Genomic DNA, 5440 nt, shown 5'->3' with positions numbered 1-5440 from the left:
GCAAAAAGCCACCACTTGTGTTTGGGGTTTTCTCCTTGTTAAGTATGTTGCCACAGAGGTGCTACCACCATCGCTGATTGGCTCAGCCTTGGTCAGAGGTGGGTCCATCCCTGAGCCCAGATGGTATTTACTCTGTCAGACCAAGGGGAAGCCTCTAGCAGCTTCCTGCAGAGGGAAACACTGCAGCATCCCGCTCCAGCAGAACCTTGCCACACAAAACCACACCACGAGTTAAAGGCAGTTTAATAGGGAAAGCAAAAGCCATGATCACAAGGAAAGCAAACCAGGAACTCAGTCAGTGACCACGTCCCATGGGCAGGAATGTGCTCAGGCCTCCCTGGAAAACAGGGCTATGTCATGTATAACAGTTCCTGAGCAGACCAATGGCATCACTCCAAACATCACCTTCCAGCGCTGGAACTGGCAATGGAGACTCTGAACTCTGTGAGCAGGAGGGGCATCTGTGGAGGTGAAACGCACCCTGAAGGGTGGGAGATTCACTTGCCCTTCATCTGTGGGGACAACAGGGGCCACATGAAAGAGAGCAGAACAATGGTAACATGTTCCTTGGGCAGCTACACTAAGTGGTCAGACCCCAGCTGGGAGCCTGGAGGTGGCATGGCTCTTGCTCCTCTCATGGCAAAGAGACACGGGGACATCAGGGAGCCCATTACCATGAGGCCATGAGTGGGGCAATGGGGTAGGGAATGTCTGTAGGCTGGCTGGTCTTGCTGGCACAGTGGCTCCATGTCTTCAGGATGAGGGTGATGATGGGGATGGAAGCCAGGAGCAAGAAAGTAAGGGTAGAGCGCAGGATGGAGACCCAGAGGGGCATGGATGGCCCTGCAAGAGAGAAAGGTCACAACATGGACAACGTATGTGCTGGAAGAATGAGGTGGTGGGAAGAGCTCATCAGCAACCACTCCTCCTCTAGGTTGGGACTCTGCCTTGACAAAACCCCAAGCCCCTTTTGAGTTGCTCAGGCAAATTCAGATCCTGTCTGCTTGTGCCCAGAGGACTATGATCAAATGTCAGCATGGGGCAGGGATGCATTTGGTCTCTCCCTCCCTGCATTGACATCCCAATGCAATCACCCTACAGGAAAAATTCTCCCCATGTCAACATCTTTTCTCCCTCCAGCTTCTAAAAGCAAAGGCCTGAGATGCAGGGATAAGGAGCTGGGAATGCTTAAAAACATCTACTCTGACCCTGCCCTGGCACAGCTTTGTTCCATTTCCCCTTGTCCCATCTCCTGTCACCTGGCTGAAGAGACCATCACCCACCTCTCTATAACCTCCTTTCAGGTAGCTGTAGGCAGTGATAAGGTCTCCCCTCAGCCTCCTCTTCTCCAGGCTGAACACCCCCAGCTCCCTCAGCCGCTCCTCATAGGATTTGCCCTCCAGTCCCTTCACCAGCCTGGTTGCCCTTCTCTGGACTCACTCAAGGACCTCAATGTCCTTCTGATGGTGAGAAGCCCAGAACTGAACACAGTACTTGAGGTGTGGACTCACCAGTGCCAAGTACAGGGGCACAGTCACCTCCCCAGACCTACTGGCAACACTATTTTTGATACTTGCCAGGATGCTGTTGGCTTTCTTGGCCGCCTGGGCACACTGCTGGCTCATACCAGTCTGGAGTCAACCAACACCCCCAGGACCTTCTCTGCCTGACATCGCTCCAGCTTGTAGCACTGCATGGGCTTGTTCTGCCCCACGTGCAGCACTCTACACTTGGCCTTGTTAAACCTCATCCCGTTGGTCTCATCCCATCAGTCCAGTCTGTTCAGATCCCTCTGAAGAGCCTCCCTACCCTCAGGCAGATCAACACTTCCTCCCAGCTTAGTGCCATCTGCAAAAGTACTGAGGGATTATTCAATCCCTTCATCCTGGTCAGTGATAAAGATGTTGAACAAGACTGGACCCAGGACTGAGCCCTGGGGGATGCCACTCGTGACCGGCCTCCAGCTGGATTTGGTTCCATTCACCACCACCCTTTGGGCCCCATCATCCTGCAGGTTTTGACCCCAGCTGAGGGTCCCCCTGTCCAGGCCAGTGGCAGACAGCTTCTCAATCAGAATGATTTCTCAATCATCATTCAGCAGCAGATGTACAGCATTGAGTGATCTTGGTCCTACAGTTTGGCCTCAGTTTCCCCAGACAACCCACCTTTCATCAGTGCACAGTAGCTGGCTGCAGCAGCAAGGAGAATGTAGATGGATGCCAATCCCAGGTCGAGACCTGTAGGGGAGTTGTTGTGGGGCTGAATCTTGGGAGCTGTGGGAAGAGGAATTGATTGACTGTTCTGTGCCTGGGTGGTAAACTGAAGTCACCAAGCAAATCAACTGATGCACACCGAGAGTGGGGATATGTCCCCATACCCTTTTCCACAGCAGTCACCCTGTGTTGCAGCCTATAGCTTCAGAGATAGCAGGGAGGTGTTTCCAACACCAGGCTCCACAAATGAACCCGTGCCTGCCAGTGCTGGGCTTGACTTTGAAGCAGAAATCGTGGTAAAATGAAAATACAGGTGTGAAAAGACACCAATCCCCATGGGGCTGGATTACAGACAGAAAATGGGGTTGTTCCGTGAGCATTGTGATGTTTCTTCTGCAGGCAGGATCTGGGCTGTGCGTGCCAGGAAATATGGGGTGCAACACAGCCAGGAGAAAACTGTCCTTATTCAGTGGGCAGTTATTTTGGATACACCCCTTGGAAATTAAATTTTAGGATTTCAAGTGAAATTGGGAAATGTCCTGCATGGCCGTACAGTGATGGAAGGAGGTGAAGAGGATAGAACATGATTTTGGTTCATGGCCCTGCAAGTCTTCTGCTATTGACAGTTTGTCATGGCTGATTGATGGTTACAGGGGTGCTGGTGGTGCTGGAGGTCAGCCAGCCACACAAAGGGTCCAATGGCTGTTGGTTAGACAAGAGGTGGTACTCACATTGTATTTCACTGTGTTCATTGGTCTCGTGGTTGGGAACGTGCTGCTGCCTGGAGACAAAGGGAGAAAGGGATCTGGGGCCTGTGTCATGGTGTGATGGGCCCAGGGGAAGCCCTGATGCTTCTGGCCTTCATTTCAGGGAAGCCACCCATGGACATTGTCCATGTTGTCCCAGGCCATGGACTACCACTGGGCCTCCACCAGCCCTGCAGCCAGGAGGGATTGCTACTCACCTTTGGCATCTCTCTCTGCAGACCCCTGCAAGGGAAGGAAAGAGAGAGACAGGAAGGCAGAGTTACTGCACAGCCCTGGCTTTCCATGCTCTGAGCTGTACAATGAAGATGATGGGCTGAACCTCCACAGCTCCCTCGCAGGAGCAGTAGTAGAGCCCAGCCTATGCAAGCACGAGTCCTGTTTCCCAGACTGGCAGCTTTAGGCAGTGCAAGTGTGCATTAGCTGTGCTTGCTATGCTCAGGCCAACTCACAGACTCCATTCTTGTTCCCAGAGGACTGGGAGCAAAGATCTGCTGTGCCTGGCACAGGGGTGCATTTGGGATCTCCCTCCTTGCATTGGAATCTCAGTGCAACCACACTGGAGGAAGAACCTTCCCCCTGTCAGCACCCTGACTCCTCTCTGGTGAGAAGGGACTGAGAGGTTCAGCTTTCCCTGACACAGGGAGAAGGAGCTGGCAACACTAGTCCATCCGGAGTCACACAGCAGCAGCCCCACAGCAGAGTGCACTTTACCCTCCATTGCCCCAAACCACTCACCTCTCTTCACAGCACAGTAGCTGGCTACAGTGAGCAGGAGGAGGGAGGCAGCTGACACTCCCACCACGATGCCTGTGGTGAGGGTGTCAAGGAGCTGGGGCACAGGAGTTGGTGAGACAGAAGATGTTGCTGTGATGGAGAGAAGGAGAGAGCAGGAGATGCCCTTAGAGGCAACATGGATTCCAGTTAATTAACCTCATTCATTGCAATGCTGGGGGGCACTGGGAGTACAGGGAGGGAGTCACTCACTGGTGGTTGATGTCCCTTCCTGGGAGCTGGACTCTGTGCCTGGGAGAAGAAAGGGACAGGGTGAGAGTGACCAGCTCTGGCATGTAATGCACAGACTAAGCAGCTGAGGGGCTCGTGATCCACCTTGTACCCAGCACTGTGATGAATAAATCAATGAACTGCACAGTGGGGGCTCTGGATTACATCTGGCACCAGCCCTCTCATTGTCTGTGCTGCTGGGGCAGGAGATGGGCTGTAGAAGCACAAAATCATAGAATGTATCGGGTTTGAAGGGACCTTTAAAGGTCATGTAGTCCAACCCCCTGCAGTAAGCAGGGACATCTTTACTAGATCAGGTTGCTCAGAGCCCCATCAAGCCTGACCTGGAAGATGTCCAGGGATGGGGCCTCCACGACATCTCAAAAACCTGTTCCAGTGATCTACCATGCTCATATTGAGGAAGTTTTTCCTAAATATTAAGCCTAAATCTACCCTGGTCTCGTTCAAAACAATCACCCCTTGGCCTATTGCTACACGCCCTTGTACATACACTTGGCCTTCTGGGTTGCAGATGAGCATTGCTTGCTCATGTTCAGCTTTTCCCCCATGAGTACCCCTGGTCCTTTTCCTCAGGGCTGCTTTCCAGCACATCATCTCCCCACCTATATAGACAGAGATGATTTTCCCTGTTCAGGTCAGGACCCTGCACTTGGCTTTGTTGAACCTCATGAAGTTCAGCTGGTTCCACTTCTCCAGCCTGTCCATGTCCCTCTGGATTGCATCCCACCCCTCTACTATGTTAAGTGAAACACCCAGCTTGGTGTATGTACATTGAGACATTGATGACCACCCTCTGGATGTGACCACCCAGCCACTTCCTTGACCAGTAAACTGTCCATCCATGAAATCTGGATCACTCCAACAAAGAGAGAAAGATGCTCTGGGGGACTGTGTCAAAGGCCTTGCAGAAATCCACATAGATGACACCCCAGCTTGTTACTAACATGTTGATGCAGTTCTAGAAATTTTCTCTAGCAGAAACTGCAGACAGTTTGTACTCTATTACAGAAAGACACTATATCAGTCAGGCATTCCCAGTCACACTCTCCCACGATTTGGAAAGGCTGGTCTGAGCCTCTGTAACACCCACAAATCTGTTACGGGCGAAATAGCATCCCCACCCTCAGTTGGGTTCTCTCTGGACACAGAGCAGTGCCTTCCCATGTCCCAGTGTCATGTCTCACCTCTGAAGCCAGGTGTCGGGGAGCACTGAGGACAGAGCTTCTCAACCAGTTTTTCTTCCCCTGGTGCTGATACCCACAGGTGTAGTTCCCTGCACTCTCTGCAGTGACATTCAGCCACATAACATAGCTTTGATGCCCGTTCTTCACTTCCAGTCTTTGTATCTCCACCCCATCCTTGCAGAAGATGATTTCAGTAGCAGGAGCCTGATGGTCAATGGAGCAGCGAAAACGAATCTGTTCTCCCTCCTGAGCA

At 52.2% G+C, this 5440-nt stretch overlaps 1 long non-coding RNA gene across 1 annotated transcript; it reads right to left on the bottom strand.

Annotated features, from left to right (window-relative positions):
* Nucleotides 1–792: 792 nt before the first annotated feature.
* On the bottom strand, nt 793–2972 carry LOC311197387. Its single transcript, XR_014617631.1, has 3 exons — nt 2945–2972; nt 2166–2237; nt 793–843 (listed from the first exon to the last, which is right to left on the bottom strand). It is a non-coding gene; the product is annotated as an uncharacterized lncRNA (long non-coding RNA).
* Nucleotides 2973–5440: the final 2468 nt, after the last annotated feature.

Source organism: Gallinula chloropus (assembly GCF_964237585.1).
Source record: "Gallinula chloropus genome assembly, chromosome: 15".
In the NCBI taxonomy this organism is placed as follows: Eukaryota; Metazoa; Chordata; class Aves; order Gruiformes; family Rallidae; genus Gallinula; species Gallinula chloropus.
The sequence above is the reverse complement of the archived record's forward strand: the minus strand, read 5'-3'. Positions and strand labels throughout refer to the sequence as shown.